We start from the raw sequence: 19,499 nt of genomic DNA on the forward strand, positions 1-19,499 counted from the left end.
AGGGAATTCTGAATGGGTTTTTTTAAATTATGGGACCAGAGCAGACATCAAATACTGGAGGCAGTGTTGGAGAGAAGAATGAGCCCAGGAGTGAGCAAGAAAGTAGATTCAGAGTGAAGAGAGAGCAGAACCAGGCCCGACTCTTTTCTAAAGGGGCTTCCCTGTGCTCAGCTACAGGAGAGCTTACAGCATGAATCACGTGTTGTATGCTGTGTTTGGGCTTTTTTGTCTGAAAGAATGGAACGAACCTAAAACAAGAGATCTGTAGGGGCTTCTATATTGCTGAACCAGTGAACTTATGCTGTTTATTTTGCAACCAATTTGAGGCTTTACAAGAGTTATAAATATGACTCCACCTCCTTTGCTCACTCCATTCCTTATTCCTGTGTGTGTATGTACATATATAAAATATAATATTATATATACATATATGTGAAATATATAATTCTGAAATACATAGAAGAAAAGAAATGTCGAAATTTGTTGTCTAAGTTAGATTAAAACCATATCGAAGCCCAACAAGTTGGCAAAAAAAGGTGTTTTTGTTAAAAATCATTCTTCCGTATGCCCAATGGGGTATAAAAACGTCCAGCACCTCATCCCAGGAAGAGAGGAAATAAGCTAGTTCAAGGTCTCAGTCCATTGGGATCATCCCTGTTAATCATTCTAATTCTCAGTACCCATGTGAAAGTGCATAGCTCTGTACCGTTTCATGACTTCATAAGGAAAAACACGAGAAGCTGCCCAAAGCTGCTCAAGCTTAGTGCCAAGAGCCAGAGGGCAGTGTCCTCCAATCCCTTGTGCATGGGAAGTCTACGGGTAGAAATTAAACAAAGACAGTGATATTTTTCCAATTATTGTAATTGTTTCTTGCCTACCTTTCCTTCCTTTTTTTTCTGTCTTACCTGATTTCAAAAATAATTTATATTACCTTAAGGAAAAACACAGATGTAACAAGATCAAATTCCTTTAAACCAAAGGAAAATACAGAAGCCTTATTTTTAAAAACTGGGTATGAATGAGGTATTTGAGTATAAATGTAGGGACAGAGAGGTGACGGCAAGGCACACACCAAAATAGGTACAACGTAGCCTCTGTCTCGAGGGATTTATGGCTCACCAGGGGGAATACCAATAATAATAATTATAATAGCAGTAATCCCTTTAGTTTATACAGCAGTTAAGCTCATAAAAAGCTCTGGCATCCAAGGCCTTTGCTTACACAACATGCCCTCGCGCAAATTACAAAAATGTGTCCCTTCCAGGTGGATAAATTACAAAAGTGCGCCCTTTCCTCCCAGCCTGTCTCAAATGGAGTTCCTCACCTGAACCACAGAACACCAAAAATAATTTCAGCAACTCTTCTCAGTTCTCCCGAGGATGGCGCGTACATAGTAGCATTCTAGATGTAGAGCGGGATGTTAATTAATTGCACGCAGTGGATGCCTTGGGGCATTAGAGTTCGATTCTCTTATCAAACTCTAAATGAGAAGGATTCCTGGACGCAGACTTAGATTGGACTTAACCCCTATTCTCTCCTTCATCAGCACACGTGAATATAGTGGCCCAAAGAGTTGCTTTGACTTAATAGTGCTCTGACTTGAATTCTGGTCTTTAAGTAGAAGTTAAATCATGACCCCTCATTCCCTCATTGCCTTTTCATAGTAAGTACCAAAAGAGGGTATAAAGAGGGTACATTTGTCCAGAAAGTCAAAAAGTGTTTTTAGTCCAAAAACCAAAAAATATTTCATGAAGAAGATGATATTTAGTATTTTAGCCCTGCCTCTGTGATATGATTCTAATTGTTGGAATGGGGAAGGAGAGTCCTGGTAAAAGGCCCTGAGGCATGGATACATCTCAATTATGCTAGAGTAGAAAGTTTGTGAAGGAAGGTAAGTTATGACAATATGATACAGGATTTCAAATGAGACTGAACATCTGGCAGGCACGAGGAATGACACATCCTCAGGAATGAATGCAGGGAAGAAATTCTAGTACCGGTGTGTATAATAGATTGAAGGACAATGACTTAAATGCTTTATACTAACTTTAACCTGTAACAAGCACTGCTAAATCTGCTTACGTTCCAGTAACAATTAATGTAAACTTGAGCGAAGAGATATGAGTGGGAAAGCAGCAAGAATACTGGTTAGGAGCAATATCCATAGTCAGACAGACTTGGGTTTACACCCCCACCTCACTATTTACTACTAATGTGAATTGAGACATTGTGCTTTCTGCCTCAGTTTCCACATTAATAAAATGAACTTTAAAATTGAAAAATAGCTGTCTTGTGGTTTATGGTTTAAGATACATCATGCATGTGAAAGCCCAACATATTGAAGTTCTCAGTAAGTGTGGGTGATGCTGATTAACGATGGGGGAGGAGAAGGAGACAGAGGGGGCAGGCACGGGGCTGGGTTAGCTGTGTGACTTGCCACATGATTGAATGTAAGGGATAGAGGAAAAGCCTGCAGAGCCGTCCATGATACCTTAAAACTTCCAAGTATTTATAACTGGGAGGATGGCGGTGGCATTCATAGAATCAGGGCTCAGCCAGGGGCAAGTTCGAGTTTGAAAGGGAAAAGAAAACAATTGTGCAGACTTTTCGAGGACATGGTACAAGTTGATCCCGCTTCCCCAACACAAACAGAACCATTTAGTCCAGGCAGCAGACAGAACTCAGAGCTCCCCAAAAAAGACAGCACCTAAGCTTTCTGTGACGCTGTGGCCTCAGTGCCAATCCAGCTCCTTGCGACTTACTGAAATGTGGTCAACAGCCCCAGCGCTGGAGCCACTTGAGAGCTTGTCAGAAATGCAGAATCTCTGGCTTCTGGGCAGACCAACCAAATTGGGCTCCGTGTTTTAACAAGATTGCTCAGTGATTAGTATGCAAAATAAGTTTCTAGAGGCACTACTCCAGCCAACAGTGGAGGCAGGAAGAAGGAATGTCAGTTAATTAATCAGATGACTGAATCTCAATTGTTTACTTACTCTAAAGCTGTAATCTGATTAAAGGAATTTTATTGTGTTTGTTGACTCCATGAATAAACTAAAAAATCACCTAGCCTCACTTTGCCTGTTTTGTTTCATTTTAACTTTACGGGCCCTGTATAGGTCTGGAAGAGAGACCCCAAATAGGACATGTTCCATTGTTTAAACTAAATTGATTAGGAAATTAAAATAGTCACACATTTGAATTCCACAAAATAATAAAAATAATTACTAAGTGATGACATTTCTCCCTCATAAAGAGATGAAGACTTGACTCAGCATTATGTTCAGGTTTTGAAATAACTCTTCTATTCAATTACTCAAACCATATGTTATATTTTCTTTAGCAAACTTGCCATCGTAAACCCATGCAGTTTTCTTTTGTGTGCTTCAGGTATAATCTATATTAGAGTTTTACATAAAACAAATTATCTTTGACAGTGGTAATTTAGAAGAAGCTTTCATAAAAACGCTACACCAAGACCATCTGGAATTGCTCAGTCATAGTGGAAGTATTTACTCTTATTGTCATAGCAGAGCAACTCTATTACATATTTTGTGGTGCATTCAATGTTGATTCGTAAAAATTGCTTCAGAAGCAGTTTCTGTTTTCCCTCCCGCATAAGGAGAAGAGAAAAATTTTAAATGTGGATACTGAGAACCAGGATTAGATTTTTAAAGACATACTAGATTAACCAATAGTTACCACTTAACGTTTTTGTTTAAAAGAGTCAAAAATCGGGGCACCTGGGTGGCTTAGTCAGTTGAGCCTCTGACGCTTGATTTCAGCTCAGGTCGTGATCTCACTGGGTCGTGATCTCATGGGTCCTGGGATAGAGCCTTGAGCCTGGCTGCCTGCTCAGCGAGGAGTCTGCTTAGAGATCATCTCCCTCTGCCCTCCCCCCACTTGCCCTTGCACCTGTGCACACGCTTTCTCTCTCTCTCTTTAAAATATAAATAAATAAATCTTTTAAAAAATTTAAAAAATAGTCCAAAATCATTACCCATATTCATCTTGTATGTAACTGAACACCTATGAATTCATTTAAGAGATATTTACTGAACACCGACTATGTGTAAGGGTACTAGAAACTATGCATTGAGCACTAAAGAGGCAATGGTGAGCAAAAAAAGAAAAAGGAAAAAAAAAGTAATTTCTCTGAGGGAGCTTACAGAAACTGCACAAATAAAGTACAATGACAACCATGGGAAACGTACCCGATGCAGTGAGACTACATGTTATGGACATCTGAAATTTCTGAAGGTGACATCCTGAGGAGGTAACAGGACTGGTGAGAGATGGAAGGAATACAGCAATCAAATTAGGTACTAAGAGTAGTAGAAATAGTGGTCAGGGAGCAGAAAGCAGCCAAAGAGTGAATTCCAGGCACAAGGAAGAAGAAAAGCCCTGCGGCATGCATGACACGTTAAAGGAAATAAAAGATGGCGCCACCAGGGCAGGAGCACAGGACACGGAGAGCAGCTTGGGATAGATGAGGCTGGAACAGCAGCCAGCAGGGAGACCAACCAGACCATTGTGGGTCATTTGAAGGATTTTACTATCTTATCCTGAGGATTCTAACAAGCTTGATTTAAGCAAAAAAGTGTCATTTGTTGTATTTACATTGATGGATTAGAAAGAATTAGAAGTAAATAAGGGAGGCTCTTCAGGAGACTCATGCAATAGTATCAATGAAGACTGTGGAACCTAACCATGAGAAAAAGTCTGTTTATTGCATGTTCATCTGTGATCCTTTCTAGGGCCCTTCTTCTCAACCTCATCTATCACTCTCTCAACCCCACAACCATGCATCCTACACTATTTACTCAGCTGTAAACGTTACATCTTACTTTCCTCTGAGATTTTGATACAGTGTTTCTCCTACTCAAAATGGCTCTCTCCTTTCTCTGCTTCTCTCTTTGTTCCTTCCTTACTTCCTTAAGAACAATTTGCCAGTCCCCCTCAGGAAGAATTCCTTGTTTCCGCCTCTCTGCTGGCATTAACATGTTATAACAATTGAATACATAACATGTATCACATCGAGCAGTGATTATTTTTGTTTCCCTCCACCAACAGATCAGTGGCTTTCAAGCTGTTGTTTTAAGCCATCCAAAATTATTCAATGAACTCTTGTAGAAGCCCAAAACGTAAAACAGAAGCACAGGGTTTTTCAGCTTAAGCAGGGATAGAAGTTCCGTTACCCATCTAGATTTTCTTTGGAGAAGAATCCAAAATGATCCCAAGTTAGCTCTGTCTGTGAGGTCCAAAATGAATCATCAACAAAACACATCTTGGATTTAATATTGATGGAAGTGAAGTTACTTCCCAATACAGCTATGCAATGATACTAGAAAGCCATAATCTATTGCCTTTAGAATATTTCAGGAATCGGGCTAGCAGCCGTCTCTTTACCCCCAATAAACTCCAGGACACAAGTCAAACTCCGGGTATGTTTTTTTAAGGCATTGTCACTTGACTTGAGAAGAAAGATAAGCAGCTCACCCCATCCAACCCCATTTCGGGGGTCTGGGATTAAGTAAGGTAAAGTAGAACATTACTCAAGTCCAAAAACCCTCTCTACTGAAATTACCTCCAATAACAGTGCCTCTCCTAACTTCCACCCTCTGAGTATTATTGAGGAATTTTTTGAACTGAGAATCACAAAACCGACTCTCAACTATTATCTTTATAGATCTGCATAGGTGGTCAACATTTCACTCAGGCGCCTGAGGCACTTATAATTTCTTGTATTGTTCTCAGACTCTGGGGTATCAGTCAACACTAAAACATAAAGAATCTTACGATAGCATTCTGTTAAATATGCATAGCTTATCTTTAGTAGAAGAGGAAATGAGTGCTGTTCATCATTTTCAGCAGGGCGTACTTAAGTATTTTATTTTATAAACTGCAATCACATTGGTAGTACCTTCATGCCCTTTCAAAAAATGTGAGTGCTGACCATATGCCATCTGAAGACATTGGCTGGAGCTTACATTGTGCTGTAGGAGAATGACAGTAAATAAACAAATAAACATATGATATATTATATGGTGGTAAGTGTTTTAAAGGGAAAAAGTAAAGCACAGTAAGGGTTCAGAAAGTAATATAGTGATAAGTGGAGTGGTCAGTGAAAATATCATATTTGAGTAAAAACTTGAATAAAGTAAAAGAATGAGTCCCAAACATGACATAAGCTTTCCTGGGAGGAAAAAAAAAATGCCTGAGATGCGACCATGTTTGGTGTGTTCAAGGAGCAGCAAGGAGACCACCAGTTAGTTCCTCACCGAATCACCTGGAAAAGAATTGGTAATAACAGATGGGTCAGAGAGGTAGTCAGAGACCAGATTAAACAGAGCCTTGTAAATCCTGCTTAAAACTTTGGATCTTATTCTGAGGAAGATGGAAATCCTTAGAATGTTATGAGCAGAAACAGTGACAAGATCTAATATAAGTGTTTAAAGTTTTCCCTGGTTGCTGGGTTGATAACTGAGGAGGACAAGCCTTGTAGAGGAGGCTATCATGATAATCCAGGTGAGAGATGATGGCCTTGCGTAGTGGCTGTGGAAGTGGTGAGAGATGGTTAGATCCTGGACATATTTTTAAAATAGAACTATTAGGGTGCTCAAAAGAAAAGTGAGTATGTGAGTCTGGAGTTTAAAAAGGACAAGTTGGAACTAGAGGTAAATGTTGCATTTATTAGCATATAAGTGGTAATTAATGCCGTGGTACAGAATGAGCTCACCTGGGGAATACATGAGATAGGGATGTTCAAACACTGAGCTTGCAGACACTCTAATGTGTATACAATAGGAAGATTAGAAGGGGGGCACCTGGGTGGCTCAGTTGGTTAAGCATTCAATTCTTGATTTTGGCTCAGGTCACAGTCTCAGGGTTGTAAGATGGAGCCCTCAGTCAGTGTGGACATAGAACCTGCTTAAGATTCTCTCTCTCTCTCCCTCTGCCCCTCCCCACTGGGCTCATGCACATGCCCTCTCCCTCTTGCTCTCTCACAAAAGGAGAAGGAGGAGGAGGAGGAGAAGAAGAAGAAGAAGAAGAAGAAGAAGAAGAAGAAGAAGAAGAAGAAGAAGAAGAAGAAGAAGAAGAAGAAGAAGAGGAAGAAGGAGAAGAAGGAGAAGAAGGAGAAGAAGGAGAAGAAGGAGATTAGAAGGACCTAACAAAGGAGACTAAGAAGGAGCAATGATCAAATAAATCATAAGAAGAACCAAGAGTGATATCCTAGTTTTCAAGTAAGGAAGGTATTTCTGACAGGAACAAGTGAGCAACTATGGCATATGCTGCTGAAGGAACAGAAGGCAAGAAAGTTCAGAAACTTACAGAGGTATTTGAGGAGTTGTGGTACAAATGGAAACAAAGGAAAGGAGAAGTAGCTGAAGAGGAAGGGGAGTCTTTTTTTTTTTTTTTTAAGATTCATTGATTGATTTTAGAGAGAGAGAGATAGCACACATGAGCTGGGGGAGGGAGGGGGAGAGAGAGGGAATCTTCAGCAGACTTCCAGCAGAGTCCGACCTGGGGCTTCATCTTATGACCCTGAGATCATGACCTGAGCAGAAGCCAAGAATCGGAAGCTCAACTGACAGAGCCACCGAGATGCCCCAGCTTCATCTCCTTTTGACCCCATTGTATACTAAACTATTTGCTGTCCTTCAAATGTACCACATTCTTGGCGCTGCTCTCCTCTCTGCTTGAAATACCCTTAATCCTAATGAACCTTTAAGACTTGACTCTTGAACCCCCTTCTTGGTCTTTATCAGCCCCCTTTACCCACCCTGACTACCAAGGTATTCACACTCTACTCTGTGTTCTCATAGTACATTGAATATAACTTTTAAAGTATACTGGTGGTTCCATAACTGCCCTCTTTCCCTCACCACATTATTTAGTTCCCTGAATAGACAAACTCTTTCATACATCTTTGTATCTCCAGAGATTACTGTAGTGCCTGGCATACCGTATGTCCTAAATAACTGATAAAAATGGGGGGTGAGGGGTGGGAATGATGCTATATTAATGTGAGGAAGTAATTGAGGGACTGAAACTCAGAAGAGTTAGATCAACCTAACTTACAGCATAAACTTGGATACATTTCCTTCACTTCTAGGTTTTGATTTTCTCATCTTTAAAATCATGCCTCTTAACCAGATAGTCTCAAAGGCCTTCAACTCTAAAATGTTCCAAACATATCTGTTTGAAATCAAGTTGTTTAATGTAACTCTGCTTTTTCAGCAAAACCCCAAAGCATGCAAAGTCATCTAACCACCTGAGAAAGTCAGCTGTCTTCCAAACAGTGAACAATTTATTTCCTAATCACTGGCAGGAACACTTCCCTTTTATAAATAGAAATCTTCCAGTAATATAAACAAAATTGATTGGACCAAGAGATTGAGACTGGAAAATATGAACATCCTCTGTTGGAAGATGAGTATGATTTTGAGAGGTTTCATTTGAAGTCAGCTTGTACATGAAAATCCCACTTTGGATGTAAATGGCATTCACGCTTGGAGTCTTTCTGCTTAATCTCTATAGTCATTTGCTAAGTTCAAAAGTATTTACAAAATAAGTATTTTTGATGAAATCTTTGCTTCCCTAATAGCATTTGGAACTAAAAAAGGCTTCTTGCTTATGGAATATTCATTATTGGCAATTTGGGGTGCATTTGCAAGCCACAAAAATCCTCTGCTGATTATAGACTCTCTTCAATTTGTCATAGTGTGTTCTGGAAGGAGCTGAATTTGGTCAAACTGGAGCCAAGGTATAGAGGCCTTATGCTGGAAACACTCATGGCAGTCAAGTATCATGTTATGCTGCAGCACGACTGAGTAGGGAATATCATGTGAGACATTTGGAATACACAAAGATTTTTTTTAAAGCTACCATTTAGTCATAGGCAATATATAAGAAAAGCTGACATTCAGTGACTGTGAGTACGGTGACCCCGTGAATGCTATAACTATAATTACTGATGTTTGTGGTACAGAATCAACTAAGTCTCGGGATAAAATCACCGATGACTGATGATGAATGGCAGAAATTCAGCTTGCAGTGGATGTAATTCCAATCTCTTCCTGCTAAACATCAGCTTTTGTTGCCAGGATGTCTGTAACTGGTGTATAGAAGTCATTCATGCCATACCTAACACAAAAGCAAAACTGGTACATCCAGTTATTTTCAAATGTTGCCCTTAAAAAATAGCTGAAGTCGAAAACATTTTAATGATTTCAATTTATTTGTGCAAAATTTGTCTATTATTTGTTTTAAAAGTAAAATAGATTGAGAAACAAATTCTCCTCTGTCTCCCTGTCTCTCTCCCTCTCTCTCTCTCTCTCTCTCTCTTTCTCTCTCTCTCTCACACACACACACACACACACACACACACAGGAGCTCAGGACTTGACCAGTGTGTTTCTGGGCTGAGCAGTTTGTACCAGCATAAGGTAGTAATTTGGAAGAAAGTTAAAATAGAAGTTCAGTGAGCATTTAAACTATAAAAACACTGTCTGATGAGAAGTGATAAATGACTACTTGGAGAGTTTCTTGCTGTGGTTAAGAAGCAATGTGTGAATTTAGATAAAGCAGTGTTCCATTTTCCTCAGTTTATATTTCTAGCAAATTCAACCCTCCAGATATGCCTTTAAATTAAGAAAAAAAATGCCCCTGACTTCATGAAATAGCCATTACCAAGCTCAAGCACCCAAACCATATGCTTTGACAGGCTTATAGAAAAACCTAACGGTAAGAGAATCCAAGAGAGAGAAGGAAAGAAAAAGGAAGAGAGAGAGAGTGCAAGAGAGAAAGAGAGATTTGAAGATGATAATGTATTGTTTAACATAGAAGAAGAAAACAGAAAACTGCAATGCAACCCAAACTTCTACCACCGTCAGATTGAATAATGGAAGCGCAGAAGAATGATCCTTGTTTATCAGAAAAATTGTTACAAGTTCAGTACTCCCTGTTCAAGAAGGCAAATGAGTAGAGAAATTCATATTTTGTATACCAATATCTGTCAACATTTTTCAGTTTTGGACTTGAAACCATTTCAATTATGAGAAACATTTATTTATACAGAAGAGTGGCTTTTGTAAAGGTGCCTAACCGAAAGAGCACATGTGGGCATTTCTAAGGAAACAATGCCCTGACACACTGGAACTATAAACTTCATTTTCAAGAGACTAATGGGCACATCAGCCAATGGCAATTTCTGACTACTCCTCTGCATGATTCCAAAAATACCTACCTTTTCTCCTCTTCTTTCCATACTGACTTTGCCAAGGCCATGCGAGCCAATTCCTGGCTGTGTTTATGTCCGTTGGTATCAAGGCAGACACTCTAGCAGGACAATTTGTTGAGATTTCCTGATGGCAAAGATAATGAAAATGAGAAGAAGAAAGTAAACAACACATACTGTTTGGATTTATGCTTGAGAAAAGGGAAAATCAATAATGTGTTTAGAGAAAAGACAATCTTCCAAGGGAGCAAAAGGAAAGACTTCCTTTCATATTTCTGGAAGGAGAAAACCCGCCCATATCTCTAATATTTTCTGATCAAAGTCAGGGATGTTAATGGAAGAGCCTTTGAGTTGGAACACTGCAGTTCTTGAAGAGTGTGAGAGCTTAAGCCCCCTCTCTCCCTGAGCATAAGACAACCTTGCCAATATTAAAACGATGAGATAAAAAGTAAGAATGCTCTCCTGAATCTTGTGTACTCTCCCACAGCAGTGAAGACTACTGGTGGATCTCCGAGTTTTATGCTATTGCTTACCATGTAGCTTAATGCTTTCCAAGGGAGGCAGAAGCGTCCTGGTGCATAGGTTGAAGCTTCCTGGGAGTCACAACCTGTTCTAATCTGGAAAATGAGAGATACTGGCTAACAGGGAAGTCCCGTTCCCTGTTTTCTTCTCCCTGTCAAATGTTCACCATTCTTCCTTACCTTCCTTCCTCTTCTCGTTCTTCTTGTCTCTCCTCCACTTTCTCTCTCCTTTCTCCACTATCATCTTCTTCCTTCGCCTGCAGCTCTTTCGTCTTTCTCTTTCTCCTCTTTTAATATCTATTGCTCTTGTCCTCCTTTTTCAGTTTTGCTAATCAGCTACGAGTGTCAGGCACTATTCTGTGCAATGCAAAAATAATTAAAATTTGAGTACAGATGTGTATACTGGGAGGTCACAATCTCCTGCTGAAGATGACAAAGCATGAAACATATTTATACCAATTGCAGTAGGGCAGTTTATTATATTCAAGTTCAAGGCTAGAGTAAAGGGATAAGACTAGAAGCAGGAGACCAAATTAGAAGGATCTTGCTGTAGCCCCCCAGAAAGATGATTAGGCTAGACTAGGAATGAGGTGGAGTGGTGTGTTCACATTTCAACTATGTTGTGATGGTAGAGTCATCATTGTTCTTTATTCCTCTTTATCCTTTTTTGGCAGATAAGGAAGGAGAAAGGACCAAAGCCTAGTTTTTTGATTCCTGGACTGTAGTGTTGAGGAGGGAAGATGGTACCAGGAACCACTGAAAGAGAGCTAATAGCTTTATTTAATTTTCTGAAATTTACCATCACAGGATGCTTCGCTGGTCATTTACCATCCACTCGGGCCTCAATCCCCAATCCCAGTCTATGATAAGATACAAAAACCCCAAATCAAACAGAAAAGTCCCCAGTGTTCCAAAACCTGACTGGTTCCAAATCCTGATCAGTCCGAGTGCTTTCATAAAAATACAGGTTCTTGGACATTACCTAGACCTATCAAATCAAAATTCTCCAAAGGTGGGGCCCAGGAATCTCTTTTTTAAATCTTCCCAGATCATTCTAATGATGATGGGTTCAGGAACCAGTGGAGCAGAATATATGTAATATATCCCTGTGGACTCCCAAAGATGAACGGAAAAGATCCTGCTGGTAATAAGGAAAGAAGATTCGAGTGTCAATAAAATGATTGGCATATTCGCATTCAGAGGCTAGTGAGGCCTCAGGATGAAATACAGCATGTGTTGGAATTCAACTGGTTGGATCTGGGAATTCAATAAACCCAGATCGAATTTCAGCTCATCTATCTATTGGTATGTTTCTCTCTGGGCAAGACATGTAAATTCTCATTGTCTCCGTTTCTACACCTGTAAAATGAGGGTAAAGATACTTAATTTAGAAGATCACCATGAGGATTGAACTGAATGTCTCTTCCCTGCCTATCACCATCTCTGGCACCCTAGTAGGAACTCAGTTAACATTCAGAAAAGGACATGTATACAAGTAAGGATCAGTAATAAGTACAAGGTCTCTCTTCTCTGTTGCAAATTTCTACAAGAAGAATGTTTGGAAGGCAGTGGCCCATTTGGAACAATTTAAATGTTTCTTGTTTTTTTTCGGAACTTTCACTTAAACCGAAATTGGTTTAAAGACAGAAGATAATTCTCTAGGGGCATAAAGTTTTCTAATAGTGGGAGTAGTTCTCTATGTGGGTCATTGGCCCTGCCTTGAACAAAGTTGTTATGGACTTGGATGAAAATGTACAAGGAAGGCTATCAAATCTGCACATGACAGGAGTAAGGAGGGAGAGCTACTGCATCAGCTACTAAGCCAAGATTCCAAAAGACATCGTCTGCTTATCCCAGTTGGCCAGAGTGGTTAAGATACAGCATAAGGAGTATATGAGAAAAACTGAGCACTGAGAAGGAAATCACTTGTTCAAGTAACAAATGGGAGAGACTTAATAATAGTTCCTGAGAAAATCCCCTAGGAGTTTTAATTCACTGGAAAGAGCAGAATTGGGTCACATTTATTTTGTGTACCCACGGAATGTTATTCCTGTGTCTATAACAGCACTTAGAACATTTTGTTATATTGTTTATTTGGGTTTTGTCTCCCATTTTAGTCTGTGTGCAAAATAAAAACAGTGATCACATCTTGTTCATCTTTAAATATCTAACATCAATATCAGACCTGGCATAGAGTGTGTGCTCACTACATATTTGTTATATGAGTGGAAACAATGTATGAATGTAAGAATGGTGGTATGTATCAGTGGAATATGGTTTTTAAAATCAGAATGATTTTGAATTATGAATGAAATGAGTGCCTAAGGAGGGGTGGAGAGAAAAGATATCTATTTACTAAACAACTTCCAAAGATTAACTTTGTCTCCATAACAATTTTGCAAGTGTGATATGATAGTGTGATCCTCTCAAGGTACTCTGAAGAAAATAAATATTGCAGGGAAGGGGATGTTTCCTGTGTTCAAAAATGGTCAGTAATGTCTGGATACTCTGGCACCTAAAGATTCACAATGTCCTTTACTATGCTAAAGGCTCTGAGGAGTTCTGCTGCAAATAAACGTAGTTAACCTTGTTTATCCTAGTGTTTAACCAGTCCTTGTGGATTAATTTGACCATGGAACCACTTCTGTGTGTCTGTGAGGCAGATATCTATTTACCTCCCAAGGAAAGCACTTGGGAAACGTCGTTAGACTGGGAGTTCTGGAGTGAGCATCAAGAGTTCTGGGTTCTAGTCCTGACTCATCATTACCGACCTCATGACCTTGGGCACAACATCTTCATTCCCTTATCTTTAAGAATAAACTGTTAGTGCTGGATTGCCTTTCAACTTTATTACTGTTATGCTTTATTATCCATGGCCTCGGGAACATGCTCCAACAGCCTCAGTAAGGATGGCAGTGTAGTAAACATTATTAATGCTTCCCAATACCCAGCTCCTCTCTCCTTCTGGGTATGTAAGGGAGACTACACTTCCCAGCACTTCAGAGGGAGGGAGGGACATCTGTCTAATTCTGAAAAATTAAATACAAATGGGAAAGGGATGTGGCACTTCCAAGCTGAGTCAGTGAAAAGCTCTGCATGATTCTCCAATCTGGTTTCTTGTGTCCGAGCAGTCATGGAGAAGGGCTCACTTGAGATGGCGGAGTCCCTGACTGAAGCAGCCCAGACTACCGAGTCCCCGCCCTGGCCGCTGCCCGGGAGAATTGCCTGGATTTCCAGCAGACTTTGCATGAGTGGCCAATAACTTGAGGTGGTAAACCACCGACATTTCAGGGTTGTTTGTTACCACAGCATAAGCCCAGCCTCTCCTGAGTAATAAAGTGAGGCAACTACTTAAATTACGAAACCACCTGATCCCATTTTAATGGTCATTGGAACCAATGTTTTATACGCCTTTAGGTTCTAGTCACTAAAAGATCACCATAAATGAAATATACTAATTCTTTTAACATCAAATAATCTTACTTAAGTCACTATTTTAAACGGCAGCTTTCAGGAAGAAAATCATAATGCCACACCTTGGGTCTGTCACTCCTGACTTCCAAGTCGTTCGGATTGCTTTCACACATGTTATTCAGTTTATGCTCCTACCGTCCAGGGAGGTAGGGAAAAAATGATATTATTATGCTATTTTAACTAAGAGCAGGGTGCAGTGCTCAGAGAGGGAAGGTGATTTCCTCAGAGTCCCCAGAGGGAAGAGATTTTATAATCGCGTTTCCACCTCAGCCATGCTAGAGCTCTACCTGTTCATTCCTTGATTTGGCTCCACTCCACGGCTTTGTGACGTTTCTCTTCAAACTCCCACAGCCATTTCTCTGTTCCTCTCCAGTGCCATGTCTTGCTTGTTTACAATTCCTATTTCACCAGCCTTTATAGAGCCCCTGCCACATGACGGATGACATCTCCGGCTAGGAGAGGAGGGAGAAGCTGAGAAACAGAAGGCAGGGAGAAGAGATCCAAATGGAAATTAGTCTCTTGCCCCATCAGGAGCTCGAAGTAAGTAGAGTGAAGGGGAAGCAGACAGCAGACAGTAAAATGAGGGTATAAACAAAGAACATAACAGTATAGAAGTCACTGGCCTGCAGGTGCCTTTGCAAAACGGTTTTAGATGTGAGAGAGACTGCTTTTAAATGTACTCCCTAGGGCCTGATTAATGGAAGAAATTATTCCCAGATGTGAAGCTAGAAGAGGCATTCTCTTCCTAATTGTGCCTGACTAGGGATGGAGTATAAGAGTTAATTAATTAATGAAGAAAGAGAGGTGGCAGGAAGAGGATACTGGAAGAAACGAAGGAAGAAAGGGAAGGAATAGAGGAAGGGAGGGAGGGAGGGAGGAAATGGTGCCTCCTATTTTTTAAAAAATATTTTATTTTTTTAAGTAATCTCTACACCCAGAGTGGGGCTCAAACTTACAACCCCGAGATCAAGAGTCATATGTTCTGCCGACTGAGCCAACCAGGCGCCCCGGTGCCTCCTGTTTTTAACAATCTGTTCCAAAGCCATATATGTTTTCTTTACACATTTACCCAGTAGGAAATTAGACCATCAATGTTCTAGGGGTGTTGGAATGAGATATAACACTGGCGATGCTACAGAATATAATGCTATTCTGTTCCCTCTTTGTCTAAGCATATCTTGAGCACCTGTCCAAAATATTTGTGATGAATAACATGAGTAGATGCCCTGCATGTATGAATGGCAAAGCAGATCTATGCTGTGTGTCCAACTGCAGTGAATAGAGGTCCCTGCAAGAGTGCTTTTTCACAGATTCCCGTGAATGGCTTAGATGTTATGTAACTAATTAATTCTCATTTGTGAAAACTTGGTCTCCTTCTCATTATACTTCTGGCTCTTAAGCCAGAGTGCTTCTTTTCAGAGAGAGAAATGGATGATCACTGTTGATGAAGCAGTGAGGGATATCATGCCGCTGACAGGGGAGCGTTTCACCAGCTGGCCATTCCGAATGCTCTTCCCTGTTCTATGAAACCTACTCCATACATGTATTCTGTTTCCCAATAGTCCAAGTCACCAGAGAGAAATGGCATAGACTGAATGTCCCCCATTTACGGTTAAAATGAAAATGATGGCATTTTACTGAGCCCAGTCATTTAGCAGAACTGCCAGAGGCAGGGCAAGAAGGGAAGGAGCAGAGAGGGTCATGGGGGTCGTGCAGGAAAGGACACAGCACCGAGGACATAAGCTTGATGTAGCACTCTAATTTGAATACTTCAAATAATCAACTTACATGAGGACTCCTCTCTGCCCTTAAAAAGCTGACGATCTAATTATGTAGTTTATATTAACAGATACTTAACAGGTAATACATAGGCTGATCACAGAGGATGGTTTTCCATCTATTCTAAGAGGTCTCTGATCCTGACATTTATTTTATATCCAGTGCTCCTGTTTAGTTCAAATTAAGCCTGTCTCTTCTCTGAACACATAAGTGTTCTAAAGTGTTCATGTAAGTGTTCACCTAAGATCACGTAGCACATACGTGTGTCAGAAGTGAGTAAATAGTTCCCACCCACACCCATGGAGACAAGGACATGAATGCCAAGAGATGGGATCCCCAGGGGCCACCTCAGAGGCTTTCATACTACAGACAGATGACAGATGTTCAGCAGATGTAGAGAACAGCCCCTCAAGATTTGAGCAAAAACAGAACAAGAGGTCTCCAAGGGAAAAATATTAAAATGGAGCTAAGAGATTTTTTGATACCTGTGACAACATATCAACAAGTGTGAAAAATAGTATTGACAGTTGGAATTGTGCTGCATTTAGAAGGAAGTCTTGAAAAATTTGAGACAATTTCAGCAAAGGGAAAGAAGTAAACGTAAAAGCAGGCAGTTAACTTGAGAAAAAACAAAACATACGAGAAAGAAAATATAATCAGAGAATATCCACTTGGTTCAGCAGCAAATAACACTTGTTTACGTGGACAAAGGCATGTAAGTGAGTACTCAAAAGCATTGTCACATACACTGTGCTCGAAGGAAAGGTGAGGATGGAGAAGTCGGGGGAAAGGAAGTGACAAACAGCTAGATCTCCATCTGCCGTAATAGGTCAATAGACCGTTTCCAAAGGTGACACCTGGTTAACAAATAATTTCTAAAACTGATAAATCCAGAAAAGTCAGCATTAATGTATTATGTAGAAACAACAAGAAAAATGTCAGACAGATAGTCAAAATATTTTAAAGGTTCTAGAGAATGGAACCAGGATGTCAAAAGCTGGAGGCTGCTGTTTTTCATGATAAAGTTTGAAAGTATACTGCTAAAAAAACAAAACCGAAAGCCTATGAGCATATGCTTATTTGGTGAAAATAAAAATGAATTTGAAAACAAATATATTAAGTGCAAAGGTACTTTAGGCACTGTATTAGGTGAGAAGGATACAAAGACAAATAAAGGCCATCTCTGATTTTAAATTCTCACACTCTAATAAAACTTAAGACATAGAAAGATTTTCTTTTCTAAATGGCTTACCCTACCTATGTCATGGAAAGGCTTATGTCTTCCTACTGCAACAGAAGGGAGTTCTGATTGATCGAAGCTTCTGATTAGCTGGGTTTTAATTTCTCAGAAGATAAAAAGTCTCTCCCACTTTGCCTCCTTTCACTTTTCTCTACAACTTTCCCAGCACGTGAGACCCACCTTGCACGGGAGACGCAGAAGGAGGAGCTGATCCGGCCCTTTGAGCCAGAGGAGTGGGCACTTAGGACACCGGCTCTGCCTGTCCGCCTGCGGCTGCTGAGCACACTGGCCTCCCTGGCCAGGAGTAGCAGACTGTGCTTCCAGGTCCAAGCCACTGATCACATCTAAAGTGTTATGCTTGAAACCCAGAGAAAGAGAGGAATGTACTTATTGGAAAATGTGTTTTCGCCATAAAACTTCTGAGAAAGTAAAAACTGTAAACTAGTTAACATTTTTCTTCTGGACAGCTGGTCAGATATAAAAGTGAGCTGGTGATAGTCTTGTAAATGTGATTTCCAAAGCAGAGCAGTCACAGAGCACAAACAGCTTTATAAACATTAACAGCTGACCAGTTAAAGGAGATAACCTCTGTCTTCTATTTTGCTTGGGGCAGCATGCATGTCTGGAGCGGGAAACTGTCTTCTAGAATGACACAAGAGGTGGATTTTGAAGCTCCTGTATCTCCAGAAAATTTCCTTTTCAGGGATTCAGTGGTTTTAACAGTCTGGCTTTCGGCAACTGCTACAAAGGAAAAAACACTAATATTCATACTACCATCAATTTGTAGAATGCTCTGCAGTTCACCAGGCATCATGACAATGAAGACTATGTAGATTAATGGTTCTTGCATTAGAAATAGGGGGCATGAAAGAAATAATGATGGCCAGGCTCCAACCATACCAACGAAAGTAGAATCACTGGGGGTGGGGCTTCGGCATTGGTATTTTTATAACCATCCCAGGTCACTCTAATGTGGTTAGCAGTATCTGGGAGAATGTTAAGAATGGGAAGCATGGTATGGTGGAAAAAGCTAGAGTCATGGAACATGCTAGTCCTTCGTTTACTGGCTGTACGACTTTGGATCAGAAACTCCATCTCTTTAAACTGTGGTTTCTTCATTTGCCAAATGAGGATAAGAATCTTCCTCTCCCTTATAGAGAATTTTAAGGCTCAGAAGAGTTCCTCTGAAAGCACTTTGCAAACTATGACACTTTGATCAAATATCAGCTCTGAGTTTATTGTGACCCTGGTTCTAACACTTACAAGTGTCATGTAAGACAGCAAAGCAAAACTCATAGCCAGCCTGACAGCTCAAGTCTCTGGATGGCCAGAGAAAAAGAAAAGCCAAGGAAACGATTTTCAAGGTATAATATTATGGTCATCAAAACCCAAATGGTTGCCTCTTTATAGGACCAACCAAGAGAAGGAAATTCCAAGAATGGAAGGAGCAGGAAGTGAGAAAAAAGATTAAGGAAAAAAAGAATGCACAAGGCCTCAATGGTCCTTCTAAAGTCCCAGCCCTAGAAACCTGCATATTTTGTATGAGTTTAGATCAGCCCTGCTATTTGCAGACTGGATTCATGCTACAATGGAGGTAAACGGCCTGGTACAGAGTAAATACTTGAATGTTAATTGGAATATTTTCTAAAATCTCAATATGAAGAAATGCTCTCATTAAAAGGTTGTGTCTATGTGTGGACGCACAATTTGAACCCTACAGATATAAAGATGTGGAGGAAAGGATGTGTTAGCCACGGAGGATGTGGGACCAAAGATCTGGCCACAAACTGGATCATTAAGTCATTAACCACCATCCCAGGGACTGTCCAGGACACAGGACAGTATCTGCCTAAAGCCCTCTTTACCCAGTGGACCTAAGGCCTTAGTCTGTAAGTATAATCTGCTGGGTTCCTGGGGATCACGACACTCTAATTGGTGTTAAAGAATTATAATCACCGTAGTAGCAAATAGAGATCAAGGAATCTTGGAGGAACCCTTCGGGAGGAGATGGAGTCTGAGCTGAACTGGAAGGTGGACAGGATTGAACAAGCTGAACAAAGAGGATATGTTAATGAACCAAACAGCATGATTAAAGGGGAAAACCGCAGGCCCAAATAAATGAGACAACATTAACTGTCATCTGTTCTCAGGTAAGAAGGGCCCGCTGCCAGATCATGTGGGATGAGAGCAGTCCCTGGACAGGTCAGTGTGACAGTGAGAACAGGCAGTAAAGAATACCATGGTCCTGA

At 40.4% G+C, this 19,499-nt stretch overlaps 1 long non-coding RNA gene across 2 annotated transcripts in view; it reads right to left on the reverse strand.

Moving 5' to 3' along the window:
- LOC123799474 (uncharacterized) overlaps positions 1 to 17,739 on the reverse strand; it is a 29,422-nt gene extending 11,683 nt beyond the window's left edge. Inside the window, exons 1-5 of one of the 2 annotated variants that reach the window (XR_015721544.1) lie at positions 17,431 to 17,739; positions 14,519 to 14,702; positions 10,938 to 11,114; positions 10,770 to 10,853; positions 10,246 to 10,363 (exon numbers count right to left, since the gene is read on the reverse strand). This is a non-coding gene — a long non-coding RNA (uncharacterized LOC123799474). The remainder of the gene's footprint in view (positions 1 to 10,245; positions 10,364 to 10,769; positions 10,854 to 10,937; positions 11,115 to 14,518; positions 14,703 to 17,430) is intronic. The other variant, XR_006781628.2, reaches the window with a different exon arrangement.
- Positions 17,740 to 19,499: the final 1,760 nt, after the last annotated feature.

The sequence above is a fragment of the Ursus americanus genome, chromosome 24 (assembly GCF_024610735.1).
Source record: "Ursus americanus isolate L20-20 chromosome 24, mUrsAme1.1.p, whole genome shotgun sequence".
NCBI classification, from domain to species: domain Eukaryota; kingdom Metazoa; phylum Chordata; class Mammalia; order Carnivora; family Ursidae; genus Ursus; species Ursus americanus.